Source organism: Coenobita brevimanus, chromosome 22, assembly GCF_032717465.1.
Source record: "Coenobita brevimanus isolate Jiangsu-jjx chromosome 22, ASM3271746v2, whole genome shotgun sequence".
In the NCBI taxonomy this organism is placed as follows: domain Eukaryota; kingdom Metazoa; phylum Arthropoda; class Malacostraca; order Decapoda; family Coenobitidae; genus Coenobita; species Coenobita brevimanus.
In genome coordinates this window covers 30,604,207-30,622,564 of record NC_136975.1, presented here as the reverse complement: position 1 = coordinate 30,622,564, position 18,358 = coordinate 30,604,207, and positions in this window count along the sequence as shown.

Here is an 18,358-nt window from a genome sequence, read left to right as displayed (position 1 = left end):
TGAATAGAGGATGCGGTGGTGAGGAGGAGGATCGGAAAGGAATATATAAGGAATGGAGGATGGGGAGGAAAAGTGTAAAAGGGAATGTGGTAATGAGGAGTGGTGAGGGAATGTGGTGGAGGGATGTAAAAATATAGAGAGAGATTTTACGATAAAGGATAAAGAAAATGTATGGAAAGGGTAAACAAAAAACTAGAATGGATGGGAAGGGGACAAGAGCTGAGGATGAGGAGAAAAAGGAGGAAAACGTTGAAGATGGGTGTGGATGAAATGTGCAGTGTGGTGGCTTGGGGGGGGGGGAGAGAGAGAGAGAGAGAGAGTAGGAGTTGAGAGGATTTGTGTAGGAATGGATGGAGAGAGAAACCAGCACTGTAAATGAGGATGAGGAGAGAGGACGTCGGGATGAGTGAGTGTGGATGCTTGGGGTGTGGCGATGGAGTGTGGAAATGGTAATTTTGATATGGAGGGTGTAAAAAAAGGGAAGGGAGACAGTCCTGTTGAATGGATAGGAGTGGAATTTGGTAGGGATGAGGAGACAACTGGGTGTTGATGTTTTGTGTTTGAGGTAATTGGTACAGTTTCTCAAGATGGTGGTTTGGGATGGAGTCAGGGAAGTGCTGCTGGGAAGGGAGATAATGAGGGAAGACAGTGAATGGGGATGAATAATGAGGAAATAGTATTGCAATAATCGTGGTGAAATAATGTAGTGTGGATAGGGGTGTCGCAGATAGAGTAAGTGTAGACATCTGAATGTGTGGAAGGGAATGCAGTGGTGATGTAAGACTGTGGCGGAAATCGATGGTGATGGCAGTGTGGGAGAAAAGTTATTATAGTGATGAATAGTGTGTGTGTGTGTGTGTGTGTGTGTGTGTGTGTGTGTGTGTGTGTGTGTGTGTGTGTGTGTGTGTGTGTGTCTGTGTCTGTGTGTGTGTGTGATTAGAAAGATAAAGTTACGGTTGGGAAAGACGGGGGTAGGTGAAGTGTTTGGGACAGAGGTAAAGAGGAAAATAAAGAGGAGACGAGTGAAGGGATCGAAAAAGTTTTCAGACGGTCGGCGAAGTGGAGGACGAGAGCTTTTGCAGTAAAATGTGGAAGGAGGACGGCGGATAGCGATGAGTAATGACAGTTTAGGGTGAGGTTGGAAGGGTGAGAGGAAGCTTGTGGAGTTAATGACGGCAAAAGATGAGATAGCATGTTGAGCATAAGGTTTGAGATGAGGACGGGAGGGTTAGGGAAAAGTTGTAAAGGTAATGAGAGTAGAAGACATTAGGTGAGGCTGAGAATAAGAAGTGTGTACTGAGGATGGGTGTACTGGTGGAATGTTGTGGAGGTAAAATGGGTGGAGGGTGGAAAAGGTTGGATAATGGTGACGAGAGGAGAGAAGAGAGTTGATAATAGGAAAGACAAGTGGACGTGGAAGATACTGGAGAAAGATGGGTGGTAGTGAGCAGCCACCGTGTAATAAAGTAGATTTAAACGCTCCCTCATTTGTGGTACTCTTGCGGTCAGTGATCCCTTTGCACATGTGGAGTTCCGAACTACTGGAACGAGATTTCAAGAACAATGGCCGAAGATGGATAAACAAGGAGAGTAAGGCTAATCCTGGTTAATGGATCAGGAAAAAGGAGATTTGGGTGTAATTTATGGGGTGCGAGTAGCGGAGTGAGGACATAAAGCCAGCGATGGGAGAGTGGGAAGCTTTGATTTGTGGGCACAGGAGACAGATTGTGAGAGTGGTCGTGAACCGCTTCAGCCATGCGACTTCATTTTTTTTCTTTTCTTATTATTTACAAATGAAATTGTCTCCTGGAGAAGTACTCTTGTGCCTGGAAGGGTTAGATACAACATTCATTGACCCCTTCATTACGAGAGATCTCTGAAGCATAATAAAATCGTATGAAACTGGTACATTTTGCGAGGGGGAGAGAAAGAGAGAGCGAGAGAGATCGAAGAGGAGGAAAAGGATGAAAATGAGGAGCAGGAGGAAGTGGAGGAGGAGGAAGGAGAAAAGAGAAAAAGAAGGATGCGGAATGGGAGAAAGGAAAGAGAAGGAAGTCAGCTGCCATCATCATCACAGTACCTTGCGTTTTTTAAAGACATCTCAGTTTAAGAAAGAGCAATCTGCAAGATCAGGAAGATATCCAAAATGAATTTCGATCTTATCTCAGACGTAGGCCTTATACAGGGAATCTTGATTTTATATGAAGAGATCCGGGTATTGTTAAGGGGAGAGCACCATTCTTTTTTCAGTGTGGGGAATGGCGCAATCACGAGAAATAATGAAATAACACTGTAGTAATTAACCCCTTCAGGAAGAGCACGTTATTTTTATTTTTGTTCATGCTCATGTTAAATGATTTATTGAGTAATGAAAGGCCCTCTTGTTCTTGGGCATACTTAATACATTCACTTGGAAATGTCTCTCCTTGGCTGAATAAACCGCTTGGAGTTGGCAAGATATACTGTAAAGGACATCATCGGAATTAAGTGAAATGACATCATCGGAACTGAGTGAAATAAAATCATGAGGCTGAATGTGTTGAAAAATGAGGAGTTCAGTGAAACAAAAATAGTACAGGAGAATAATTGTCGAGCTTTGCTTCCCGGTTGTGTCTAATCAACTGTATCAGTTCAGTCAGAATACCCTCCACCAACGACTACACCAATGAGAACACACAGCAACAACCACTTCAGTCACACACACACACACACACACACACACACACACACACACACACACACACACACACACACACACACACACACACACACACACACACACACACACACACACACACACACACACACGCCAGTCGCAACAGACATCAGTCAGACCGCATACCAGTCACAACACACCCCAGTAATAACACGCATCAGTCACAATACACACCAGTCACAACACACACCAATAACAACACACACCAATAACAACACACACGTCACAACACATACCAGTAACAACACACACCAGTAACAACTCACCACTCACAACACACACTAGTCAAAACACAGACCAGTCACAACACACACTAGTCACAACACAGACCAGTCACAACACACACCAGTCACGACACACACCAATCACAACACACACGTCACAACACACACCAGTAACAACACACATCAGTTACAACACACATGTAACAACACGCACCAGTAACAACACACACCAATCACAACACACACCAATCACAACACACCAGTCACAACGCACACCAGTAACAACACACATCAGTTACAACACACATGTAACAACACACACCAGTAACAACACACACCAATCACAACACACACCAGTAACAACACACATCAGTTACAACACACATGTAACAACACACACCAGTCACAACACACACCAATCACAACACACACCAGTCACAACGCACACCAGTAACAACACACACCAGTAACAACACACACCAGTAACAACACACATGTCACAACACAGACCAGTCACAACACACACCAGTCACAACACACACTTCACAACTCACACCAGGCACAACACACACCAGTAACAACACATACTAGTAACAACACACACCAGTCACAACACACACCAGTAACACCACATACGTCACAACACACACCAGCAACAACACACACCAGTAACAACACACTCCAGTAACAACACATACCAGTAACAACACACTCCAGTAACAACACATACCAGTAACAACACACACCAGTAACAACACACTCCTGTAACAACACACACTAGTAATACCACATACGTCACAACACACATTAGTCATAACACACACCAGTCATAACACACACCAGTAACAACACACATCAGTTACAACACACATGTAACAACACGCACCAGTCACAACACACACCAGTCACAACACACACCAGTCACAACACACACCAGTAACAACACACACGTCACAACACATACCAGTCACAACACACACTAGTCACAACACAGACCAGTCACAACACACACCAGTCACAACACACACTTCATAACACACACCAGGCACAACACATACCAGTAACAACACATACTAGTAACAACACACGCCAGTCACAACACACACCAGTAACACCACATACGTCACAACACACACCAGCAACAACACACACCAGTAACAACACATTCCAGTAACAACACACACCAATAACAACACACTTCAGTAACAACACACCCCTGTAACAACACACACCAGTAATAACACACACGTCACAACACACACTAGTCATAACACACACCAGTCATAACACACACCAGTCACAACACACACCAGTAACAACACACACTAGTAACAACACACACTAGTAACAACACACACCAGTAACAACACACACCAGTAACAACACACACTAGTAACAACACACACTAGTAACAACACACACTAGTAACAACACACACCAGTAACAACACACACCAGTCACAACACACACTAGTAACAACACACACCAGTAACAACACACACCAGTAACAACACACACTAGTAACAACACACACCAGTAACAACACACACTAGTAACAACACACACCAGTAACAACACACACCAGTAACAACACACACCAGTAACAACACACACCAGTAACAACATACACCAGTAACAACACACACCAGTAACAACATACACCAGTCACAACACACACCAGTAACAACACACACCAGTAACAACACACACTAGTAACAACATACACCAGTAACAACACACATCAGTCACAACACACACTAGTAACAACACACACTAGTAACAACACACACTAGTAACAACATACACCAGTAACAACACACACCAGTAACAACACACACCAGTCAGTTACAACACACACCAGTAACAACACACACCAGTAACAACACACATCAGTCACAACACACACCAGTAACAACACACACAAGTCACAACACACACCAGTCACAACACACACCAGTCAGTTACAACACACACCAGTCAGTTACAACACACACCAGTCACGACACACACCAGTCACAACACACACCAGTCACAACAACCACCAGTCACAACACACACCAGTCACAACACACACACCAGTAACAACACAGCACCAGTCACAACACACACTATTACACCATCCATAGTACACACCATTGAGAATAAACATCAGAATACACACCAGACAGAACACACACACACACACACACACACACACACACACACACACACACACACACACACACACTAACACACATTCTCTCTCTCTCTCTCTCTCTCTCTCTCACACACACACACACACACACACACACACACACACACACACACACACACACACACACACATGCCACCCACCGATGTGTATCGTATGTGCTTCCTTTCCTTGCCTTGTTACCGTTGTTTGGAGGCGGTGGTGGTGGTTGTTGCAGTTAACACCTTTAATTGCACCTGTCCATACGCAGATAACCTCAACACTCTCGTACTCACTTTCACTAGCATACTCTCACTCTCTTTCACTCGCTCACCTGCTCGTCTTTTTTGGCAGTGACTGCGTACCTCGTAGGGGGAAAGTGTAGTGCTAATTGAGAGAGAGAGAGAGAGAGAGAGAGAGAGAGAGAGAGAGAGAGAGAGAGAGAGAGAGAGAGAGAGAGAGAGAAATATCAGCCTACTCATTATTTTCAGTACAATATTACCTCCATTGAGATATGGGAGAATTAATGCAATTCATAGTTTTTTTTTTCTGTTGTAAATGCAGTTAAGCCCCTCAGGCCGAGGATTTAAGTTCTACAATAATCTTGCTGATACCAGACAATTTTATTCAGCATTGGAGAGACCCCGAGGAAGGAAGATGTTACTGAAAGCTATATCTAGTGCCTCCAGCTCGTAGTCTCTTCATAGCTTAGCTCTCTTGTTATCAGCAGATTATTATAATCGTCTTTAATAGCAAGAATATAGTAGGAAAAACGCCAATGATGCGAATGTAGCGGTAGGAGAAAGCAGGTCACCCCAACTCATCCCCCAGTTGTGTCTGTTTAGCATATGGGGATCCGCCACTCAACATTGGTGCTGCAGTGCCCTCATACAGTACATACAATAGTTCTTACCAAACAGGAAACTTCGTTGTGTAGGGAAACCAACCTACCACCCTACCAGCCCCAGCTCCATGCATTTATAATAGGATTAAGTATAACTAGTTATCGCTCAGGCCTTTTTGACTTGCGTAGCTATATATGTACAGTATATATATATATATATATATATATATATATATATATATATATATATGTGTGTGTGTGTGTGTGTGTGTGTTTATATATCTATCTATATATATATATATATATATATATATATATATATACTTATCGTTGTCCCGACCATGAAGGAATTAATGGCAGAAGGTTGTACACACCACCTTACCATCTCAGACTGGTGTGGTCTATACGAAGCACATAATTCTGCGTATTTAAAATAAAAAATTTGTTAGAAGCTTCCATGGGCTGGACAGAATGCTGTTCCACAATAGTTCAGATAATAAAAAAAAATCCAAAATCGGTGACCTTTGTTACACACCACTGGTTTACACGAAGGAAGTAGAAATCAGATTAGATATTATTCTCTCCCACAAGGAAAGTATGTTTCCCCCCCCTGTTTGTTGGTATGTTTCTTAGCAAGTCTGTTAGCAGGATTACTCAAAAACTAAAAGAAATTTGGACCAAAATTTGGTGGGTAGATTGCCCATGTCCAGGGAACAATCGAATAACTTTTGGGACCGATCTGGATCGTAGTACAGATTCTGGATCCGGAAAACACTTTTTGCGAAACCAAAATCAGTGAAAACCTAACCCATAATGATGAGTGGTATGGAAATTTCGTTGCCCTAGTCGGAGCGATGCACTGCACTGAGTGTCCCTCACGTTTTGCAGCTACGAACAGTTCCTCTGCCAAGATGAGTTGAATTGCCGTTATTGACAGTTCTCTCTCCTTCCCCACACCTCCATCCGGCCCCTTACCCCCCCCCCCACACGCACGCACGCACAAACTTTTGCTTGCCCTTAACAGAGATGTGGAATTTCATTTGGGTGGTTGGTTTTTAAAACAAATCCAATCAACAGAACTTTGTAAGTTTTCCAGAGCTTATTACACCCACGTTAAGACTCGCTGATCAAACCTTGTTACAGATGATACCGGGAGGGAAGTCACATGACGAGGCACAGAAATTGGTAGGCTTGTGTTACACCTTAAAACATTTCCTCTGCCAGATATGTACTGATAAAGGACTTAATAACAAAATATTCGAGCTGCTGGGAGTTTGTTGCGAAGATCTGATTGCCCCAGGCTGGTAGAACATCTTCCTGTTAATTCCTTTACTATGTTGACGTCCTACTTAATTCTTGCCATTTTCAGAGGTTTTACTAACTTCAGCAGAGACTTTTCTGTATTGAGGAATTAGATATATCCTTCATTATTCCCGTCTTTACGAGAGGCTTTTACTTATGTTAAAGAAAATTGTCTTTACGTAGGATGGATTAAAAAAAAAAAAAATACATCATCGGGGTGCGGTGGTTAAGATACCGTTTGCCCAGTCTCGGAGTTCATCCACGGCGACAACAACAAAACGCTGCCCTTTAACGCCTTCACCACGAAAACTTCATAAGTTGAATGAAATCGTCTAGAGGCAAGACAAATCAAGGAAGGCGCCATCGAGCTGAAGGGTTTAATGGAGAGCGTTTATAGCTTTGTCACAACAAAGAATATTTTCTCTTCTGAGTAAGATCCCCGTGTGGTAGGAGCAAAGGAAAAAATGTCGTAATACAAGACTAGAGAGACTAAGTCTTTCGATAAAGTGATGAGTGACGGTCTTTTTAAATTGTTTATATTCCTGGTGCTGCTTCAAGACAATTTACCTAGTTCAGCGTAGTGCCCAAATACTGGAGGGATCCATGCAGGCTGAATATAACCCTTCCAGTTTTGAAAAATGCTTCTCACCTGGATAAAATCGTCTGGAAATAACAAGGATAAATTTACAATACGTCATAGACGAGCATGGATGAAACTATTTGTCAAAACTCATTATCAATCCTTCCAAGCTACATCGTCAGTATCACGTACTGCTTCACTTTATCCTTCCACCTCGTCTTGGTTTCCCTTTCTTCATTTTCCCACCAGCATAGTTTCTCAACACTTTATCTTTGTTAATACTCTCATAATGAGGCCAACTCTAGTAGTCAGTTTCAACTAACTTGTTCTGTTCAGCCAAGAGCCTGAATATCTTATGGTCGGGACAATTCCAGGTAATACCAGACGAGTTTAATGCCATCAGAACAAGTAACTGGTAATGTTAACCTCTCATTCTTCCATGCGTTTCGTATGTCCAAGCCATATCACAAAATGAAATGGGTGAGGTTGACACACACAGTCTTCGAGTACTCACTCTCAGTTGAAAGAAAGCGCCCGTGTAACATGGAACAAATTGTTGAGTAGTCCCGACCACGAGAGGGTTAATGGTAACATTATAACATAGCTAGCTGCTATGACTCACTCAGTTGAATACAATCGTCTGGCGTTAGCTGATATAGAATAGTGGCGTTGTCCGTCACTGTACTAAACGGAGTAACCAATTGAATCAGACATAGTAGGCTAGTTTTCATATTCACTAGCCAAACACCAGATGTGTTTATTTGGTTTAAAGGAGAGATCCTGTTGTGAAGGAATTTATAAAGGCATTATGTAACCTATTCAGTTTAATAATCTCCCCAAGCTTAACAAAATGCGCCTGGAGGTAGGAAGAACTACTTAAGACATCGTTGTACTGAAGGAATTATAATAGTTTGTTTCTACCCTCTTCACCAAGAAGGAACCTTCCAAAGATGAATAATGTTTTCTGGCGCCGGTAAAACTGAAGTTAAAAAGCGTCATCATAATAAAGCTAATTCTGCTTTGAGGACGACAACGCCTGGTTTCCCAACACCTGTGAAAGTTGAAATGATAGTTAAGTCATTCGTGGCAAAATGGTAAACATTGTGAGTACGGTATTACGTTATGTGATCAACGAACAAACGCGGACTATAAATATTTACACACCAATTCCGTTCGTACTTCGCCAGCATAAGAAAGGTTAAATCCAGCTACCACGCTTCTTACAAGGAAACAGTTCGATACTGCAGTGAACCTCACACACCGACTGTTACAGATTCAGTTACTAGAATATGGCATCAGTATAATTACCTCGCCCGAAACGGAGTCTGGCGAGGTATTGTTTTTGGTCGAGTTTCTTTGTTTGTTTCTTTCTTTGTTTGTTAGCAACATTACGGAAAAACGGCTGAATGAAATTACATGAAACTATCAGAATATGTGGGCACTGGTCCCAAAAGGAAGTGATTGATTTGGAAATAATCAAGTGACCTTGAAAGCTCAAAATCAACATCACGGATTATCAGAGGACTATAACTTGCAGCCGGTTGAAGATAAGGATATTTGCTACTGTAAACAAACAGGAACTCCTGTATGGGCTTTCATTTGGCACCAAGACCTTTGACTCTGAGTGACCTTGAAAGGTTAAACTCAAGGTCACGAATAATCAGGGGGCTGTAACTCGAAACTGGTTGCAGATAGATATATACTATTATCAACGTATAAGAAGTCCCATATGGGCTTTTAATAGGTACCATGACCTTTGACCTTGAGTGACCTTGAGAGGTCACACTCAAGATCACGGATAATCAGGGGACTATAACTCGAAACTGGTTAAGATAGAGACATTTGCTATTATCAAGATATAAGAAATCTCATATGGGATTTCATTTGGCACCATTGACCTTGACCTTAAGGGACCGTGAAAGATCAAATGCAAGATCACTAATTATTAGAGAGTTATAACCTGAAAACGGTTGAAAATAGAGATTTATTATCATCAATATAGTAGCATGAGCTTTGACCCTCAAAGGTCAAACACAATGTTACGGATTTCCATATTGTTATAAGTTGAAAACGGTGGAATCCCATATAGGCTTTTAAACTGGTATCATGACCCTTGACCTTAAGTGACCTTGATTGGTCAAACTCAAGGTCACGGATTTTCAGAGGGCTATAAAATGAAAACGGTAGAAGAGTCTCATTCGGGCTTTCATTTGGCACCATGACCTTTGACCTTGAGTGACCTTGCTGTAGGGCGACGTTTGTTGTGCCTGGCACCACTTGTTTTTCTTTTGTATCCACCCCATCTTTTGTGAGTGTTGTTTTTGTTGTTGTTGATATTGCTGTAGGTCAAGACTAATGTGAAGGAGACCCCGAAGGAATGGAGGGCTGAAGTTGCCCTCCTGCAGTCCGCCATCCTCCATTCAGAGAATAGGGAGGGTGTTAAGTCACGTTCGTACAAGAAGACATATTGGTGCTACCGCGGGAAGGCGTCCCTCTCCAACATCTTTCTGGCGGTAAGTGCATAAGGAATCATGTAAGTAATAAAACCGTCTCATGTGTAAGGAATCAATGTCAAATCAGACGGCGAGAGACAATAATGAATGATAATCAAATGGACGTCCCATAACCTGGATATGCGAGTATATGATTCGGTTCCCAGGGCAGTACGTCTTGATGTTTGTACCGTATTGATGGTCAGTCACTGCTGCACCGCCCACACACACACACACACACACACACACACACACACACACACACACACACACACACACACACACACACACACACACACACACACACACACACACACACACACACACACACACACACACACACACACACACACACACACACACACACACACACACACACACACACACACACACACACACACACACACACACACACACACACACACACACACACACACACACACACACACACACACACAGCTAAAGGTGCACACGGCTAAACTTACCGGTACATTAGAACACAAAGTATATGCACATGCACAGACAGACATTCGTGTCCGCATTACAGTACAGACGCATGCAATTATAAAACTACAGGTACGGTACACACAGAGAAAGATACATAATAATACAATGAATACATTAATCCGTAGGTATACAAGTGTATTAAGAGAATGGGTTGGATTTATTTTGGCCTAATTTAGTAACATAACGACATAACTTTAAGCCTTATTTAAATCCAACCTAACGACCTAACATACCGAGCCTTAACTGTCCTAACTTGACCTTGTCCAGCTTAATGATCTAATGCAATGTGACCTAACATAAGTAAGTTTACTTGACAGAATTTGATGACCTAACAACTTGGCCTTCCTTGAGGACCTAACTTTCCCTAGTCTGGCTTACACCTGACGTTACCTTAATAACTTGATATAAAGTACTTTTTGAAATTCCTAGCTTCACCTTTGTAGCTGCGGTGGCTCGGTGGTTAGCGTACCGGTACTCATTTTGTAATGTGTGAATCCCGAGTCCAGGGATCGACCCCCCATAAGTGGCGGATATTTAAACTGAGTGTTGGTAGTATGTCCCTGTATATGCTTGTATATGCTTGCACCCTGTTGGTTTATGAATGATGGCACCACACACACACACACACACACACACACACACACACACACACACACACACACACACGCCAACACAACACTTCCATATGCATCATTTGCTGCAGACACCTTTTTCTCATTTGTACTTCGCCAGCATAGGGAAGGATTAATTTTGGCTGTTACTTTCCCGCCTGTGAGAAGGTCTAGTCCGGCAGTTCACGCAATATGAATTGATGTAGATGCATCTCTGTATTCTTATGTTTTTAAAACTACATTCGAGATGTGTGTGTGTGTGTGTGTGTGTGTGTGTGTGTGTGTGTGTGTGTGTGTGTGTGTGTGTGTGGTATCTGTAACTGTGTTTGTGTACACGTAAGTGTATCTCTGGTATATGCGCGTGTTGCGTGTGTCTGATGTATGTTCATTTGTGTGTACCTGAAGCTGTGTATATTCGTGTATTGACGCTTACGACTGAGTGTGTGTATTTGTGGAGGTGCTTGTACTTAATTTCCCGTTGTATGTTTATGTAGACCTAGCAGTTTGCTTGTGTACAGTATATGTGTGTGTGCGTTAGTCTGTGTGTGTGCGTGCGTGCGAGTGTGTGTGTGTGTGGGTGCCTGTAGTGACCGTGTTGACAAGGGCCATCAGGGTGGAGTGTCTTGTACCATTACTGTACCATCGATGTACCTCCCCACGCTATACTGTACCCTACCGCCACCCTCTTGCCATTAGGCTTGTTCTTTGTTCTCATTAATCCATTCATTGCCACAGGTTTTCCTCATTCGAATGTCGCTAGGAAGATCAAAATTTTAAAGACTTCTTGGTACTGAAGGGATTATTGGAGATCGTCTGTAACTCGTCCACTACAAATACGTATATCACCAAAGAGAAATATAATCAGTTAGCAACAGTATATGAAATGCCATTGTTCTCAAAGGGCGAATACCTACTTTTCACAGCTTTTCTTTAGCAGCCTTGCCTCTCACTTATAAAATTTCTCTCCTGTGAACAAAATCGTCTAGCGTAGGCCTGATTCTGTCCATAGCAATGAAAAGAATAATCGAAATAACTTGGGACGCTGTGATTGCTAGGATTTCTCTCTCATTTTTTCCTTCATCTCTGTATTTTCTTGCTTTTTCCCGTTTTTTACCTTCTCTTCTTCCTATTTCTTTCTCCTCTTTTCTTACCGTTCCCACTTCTTTCTTTGCGGTTCCTTTTCCTTTTTGCCTTTTATTTCTCCCATTCCCTTTCTTCATCTTCTCCCATTTTCTCATTTTTTTACATCCTTTCTCTCACTCTCTCGTTCTCTCTCTCTCTTCTCCTTTTCTCCTATTCACCATATCCCTCCTTCCATTTGCATCTTCTTCTTACGTCACACTTTCTTTCTGTAAGGTTTATTATATTCTCTTCCCCCTCATTTCTTCCTTAGTCCTCACCATGTTATATTCATCTTCCCATTTACCTTCTCATGAGTGTCGTCCCGCTTATTCGCTCACACATCTCCTCTACCTTACTTTTCCTTTTTTCCTTTGTACATTTTTCTTCCCTCCCTCTCCATTGCTTCCCTTCCGACCCCTTCCATCCACTACCCCCTTCCCTTCCCACCCACTTCCCCTTCTCCATCCCCTCCGGTGTCCCATCTCTGATCAGTAGCTTAATCATGTTTTTTTGTACCTCAACTTTCTCTTCTACCTGTTTTTTTTTTTTTCGTTATTTTCATCCCCCATTCTTCGCATTCTTCCTAGTCTCCACTCCCCTCCTCTACTCAGATTTTAATCTTTCTTAATTCCTTTCATATCTCATTTTCCCTCTCTTTCGTTGACTTCCGATTCTAGTCTGTATCTATCCATGAATATCTTTCCTCTTTCTTCAGACTTATTCTTTTTCTTCTTATCCATCATTTTCCCGTATTCCTTTCCATTATCCTATCTTGTTTTTCCGTTTTCATTCCTGTCCCCACTTGTTTATCCTCCCCCTTCTTTTACTACACCATCCCAATCGTTAGTCCTCCAGTTTTATTAATTGTCCTTCATTATTGTTCTACTCCCACCCATCCCTCTCTCTTCCGGCGCTGACGCGGAACATACACGTTGTGGCACTTTGCACCCTGAGTGAAGCGAAGCAGCTGCGGCGTCCACGCGGGAGCCGAACCTCTTAATATTTCTCTGTACTTCGGGAATACCCTGGTCCGACCCTGGTGAGCCACTGTCTACCACAAGAGGGTGCCTGTTCCTTACACGGTGAAGGTACTGTACTATACCTGTAGAACGGACCCACATAAGCATCTGCTTACCTGTGGTGAACGGGTATGCTCGGACAGACAGACCAGGGGCAAACAACAGCACCAAAAACCCTCCTCTTCCTCTCTACTGCCTCTTTGTCCCTCCTTCCTTCATACCTTCCCTCGCGACCTTCTACTCCTGTGACACTAATCCTACCCTTCTCTTATCTACCCATTTTATCTCCCTCGTCTCCTGTCTTCTCTTCCCTTTATCCTGTTCCAAAACTTCTGTCCACTTCCCCATCCTCCTCCTTTTCCTTCTTCATCCATAGTTCTCCCCAGCCACTCTTTTATTTTTATTTTTTTCTTCACTCCTGTTGTCATTCGTTCTGATTTTTCCCTCATTTTTTCCTCTCGTCTGTTTTCCTTCTCTCTTCCTTCCCTTCTGTTTCTTTTTCTCTTGTTTTGTCTTCCTCTCTCTTCATTTTCTTCCCCTCTCCCGCTCCCAATATTCCCATTCCTCCCGCGTTCCTTCTTCCCCGCCCATTCCTTCTTTTCCTTTTAGGTCTCCACACTGAGATGGAGACCAACAGTATTCCTCCTCCCCCCCTCCTCCTCCTCCTCCTCCTCTTCCTCCTCCTCCTCCTCCTCCTCCTCCTCCTCTTCCTCTTCCTCTTCTTCTTCTTCTTTACAAGATATATTTTGGGGACCATAATTATGTTTTTGTATTTTCAGTAATCATCAAGGCAGTTTGCACAGAAATATTGTACCATATGGGAACCATCCTACATGACCATGGGAACATTGGCAATCTTTAATCCTTTTCCACTTCCTTCCATTGTCATTTCTCCTTTACCATTCTTCCTTCAATGTGTGTCGTTCCTTCTCGTCATCTTGTACATTCCCCTTATTCCTTCCCTTCTTTTTTCCTCAATCTCTTCACGAAATTAACTCCTATATTTCCATTCTTGTTCCTTCCCAAATTTCAGTGTACTCTCCATTTTCACTGCTCCCTTATTCTTTCACTTATTCTTCTTCCATCTCTCATTTGCTTCCTCATTCGTCTTTTTCTTAATAATTCTTTATTCCCTTTTCTCCCTCCTCTTCTTTCTTCTCTTCTGTAAACTTTCTTTCGTTCACAGAAAACTTATTGCTTTGTTATAATCTAAGCTCTTTCATTCTCATTTCTCTTCCTTCCCTTGCCATTCCTTTTCCTGTTTGTTTTAGTCCTGTCTTCCTTTTTTCTTTATCCCCCCATTCCAGTATTTCTCGGTCAACCCATCTCTTCATTAATCATCCTCGTCTCCCACCGTCTCCTTTCTTTTTCGTCTTTACATCTCCATATTCCCTTTCTTATTCTCCTCCTTTCACTCACATGGGTTTTTCTACCCTACTGTCTTTACACACACACACACACACACACACACACACACACACACACACACACACACATATATATATATATATATATATATATATATATATATATATATATATATATATATATATAATAATTTCAACCTCCATTTAGTCCTTTCCCATTCACTTCACCGCTCCTTACTTGTGCTCTCCCTCCCCCCACCACCACCACCTCTTTTACACCTCTCATTTAGTCTTTTGGTAATAGGATTCGATTCCCTAGTTATAGTCTGCTCTATAATAAACAGCCTTGAAAGGACCATTAGGTTTTTTGTTGTATGCTTTCCTTTGCACCGGTACTGTTCTGTGCCGTTCACCTTTCATCAAACCTTCCTCACTCTTTCCTTATCCTTTGTTAATACTTTAATACATCTTTTTTCTCCCTTACACCCATATTCTTCATATCTCTCTCTTTACCCTACAATCTTTTAATGCACACCCTATCCCACCTCCCTACTCCTATTTCTTAACCGCGGGAAAAGGAAGATTCTAGAATGGAAGGGTATAAGAAGTGGAGAAGTAGTTAGTTAATGGTGGAGAATAGGTGTATGGTGCTTTATGCGGATCGTCTATAAAGGTCTTGCAATGTATATTTATGACACCACATTTGAATCTGCCATCTGTGATAATTCTTTTGCGTCAGGAGCTCTGTATTCTTCCTTTTCCCATTTTAAAAAAATAGGGCGGTTTCTAGGAAAGGAGAGTTGGTCAGGATGATACAGGTTCCCCAGTTTCGCTTTTACAGGCAGCCTTAAATTTTTCAGCAGTATCCTTAAAGCCAGAATTTTGTCCAGTAATGCATTAACTACTTGGATTACATTGTATTTTATCTATAAAAATCCATCCAATCGAAAATAAACCAGCAAACATAGCCCAACATTTATTCCAAAAGTGAAGCTTGCCTGTAAACGCGGAAATTAAAGGAGTCGTTTAGTAGGTGAAACATAGACTAATGACAGCGTATTAGTGAATGGTCTGTGTTACTTGATGCCTATTTTCTCGTGTGTATATATATATATATATATATATATATATATATATATATATATATATATATATATATATATATTACTTGATGCTTATTTTCTCATATATATATATATATACCTTGGCCTACTAGATGTTTATATATTTTTTCCCACCTCCCCCTCCTCCTAAATGCATCTTATCTATAATCCTTTCTCCCCTACATTCCGTCTCCCTCTAATCCCTTACCTTCACCTCCTCCCTAGCACTTTATACCCTTCCTTTCTGCCCTTCCCGTTCCTCACCTCTTCCCCCTCCCACTCCATGTCCTCCTTTCCCTTGCCATTTCCCTCTGTCCCTTTCCTTTTCCCCCTATCCCTTTCCTTTTCCCCCTATCCCTTGCCTTTTCCCCCTATCCCTTGCCTTTTCCCCCTATCCCTTGCCTTTTCCCCCCACTCTCTTGCCATTTCCTCCTCTCGCTTGCCATTTCTTCCTCTCCCTCACCCTTGCCCTTCCCCCCCCCCTTTTACGCCCTTCTCCCCCACGCCCTTTGCCTCCCCCTTTCCCTTTCCCTTCCCATCACCCTGCCCCCTCCCCTCTCCCTTCATCTCCGCCTTCCACTCCCCCTACACCCCCTTCCATACCCCTCTCCTTAGGTAAGGGTTTTACACACACACACACACACACACACACACACACACACACACACACACACACACACACACACACACACACACACACACACACACACACACACACACACACACACACACACACACAAGCCTCCCTTTATTTTAATTTCGCGTCTCTCTCTCAGCACCCCCTATTATTAGCGGATCCTTAACTTCGCTTCCACCCGCCAATCTCTCTCTGAACCGTATCCAACCCTACCCACGGCTCTTTGGGGTTCATTTAGCGTCCCTGGGTTCTCCTTGGGTTCGATTCTGGGTTCGGGGTGGGTGTGGGTGGGCTGGGGAGGAAGCAGATGGGGTGTGCCTGGGTTGGATCTGATTTCTGTCATTTTCTATTTTATCCTTTTTTTATGGTAGACTTTAATGATGTGTATCTTTTTAAATGGTGGAGGGGGTTTTAAGTTAATGAGTTTCTTTTGTTTCCATTAATGTGTTTCTCTCTCTCTCTCTCTCTCTCTCTCTCTCTCTCCTGTTAATCAATCAGTCTGTTTATGTCAGTCTATATATCGGTCTGTCGGTTGGTCCTGTCTGTCCATCTGTCTGTCAGTCTTTCTGTCTACCTGTCTATCTACCCATCTATCTAATATATCCACCTTTCTACCAGTCTGTCTATATTAACCTATCTATTTTTTTTCTCTCCCTTTATCTGTATTTGCATATATCAAACTGTCATCTTTCTCTTCTTGCTGTTCTTTTTCTTTTCCTTCTGAAAATACCGTAAGACTATTAATACACAGTCGAACCGCATTGTTGGCATCGTAAGAGCTGTGTGGTTTGTGCATCAAGGATCCTCCTTTCTCTGTCTCTGTCTCTGTCTCTCTCTCTCTCTCTCTCTCTCTCTCTCTCTCTCTCTCTCTCTCTCTCTCTCACGAATCTGGTTTGAAATGGATGTAGATAATTATATGGGCTACGGAGATGAGTGATAATGGAAAGGTCAGGAGAGGGCCGCTTTCTCTCTCTCTCTCTCTCTCTCTGAGTGCACACGGGCGCTTCATCGTGTGTGTGTGTGTGTGTGTGTGTGTGTGTGTGTGTGTGTGACCTTTTTCATCCTTTCCTTTCCTCGTCTTTATTTTGCTTCCCGTCAATTCTTATATATCTCCCCGACCTTGCATCTCTTTATTATTTCTTTTTTTCTTTCATTTTCAACAGCCTCCTTTACGAGCTCTTTCTCCTCTCCTCACTATAGCCTTTTTACGCTTTCCTCAGCTACTGTTTCTCCCTTCATTTCCTTCTCCTTCCTTCCTTTTCCCCTCTGCCCATATATCCACTTTTTTCATTCGTCTGTTTCATCTTATCTCCTCTTTATTTCTCATTTCCTCTCTTCTGCTGTTATTCTTAATTCTTCTTTTCAAAATTCTGTCATTTCCTCACTTTTTTTTTTTTTTTTTTAACTTCCATTCCTTTCTCTCCTTTGCCATGATCTGTCAGTTTTGTCTTTTAAACTTGGCTATATATTCTAGCCTTGGTCCTCATTCTTTCTGTTCCCTCCTCTCCTCTAATTTTCTCACTTCCTTTTCTTTTTATTTCCTTTTCATCCTTCTCGTTTTTTACTCTTATATTTCTTTCCTTTTACTCACTCTTCCAAGCCCCTGTCTGCTCCCTGTTCTTCCTTCTCGCATTCCTTTACTTCCCTTACCTTTTCTTCCTTCT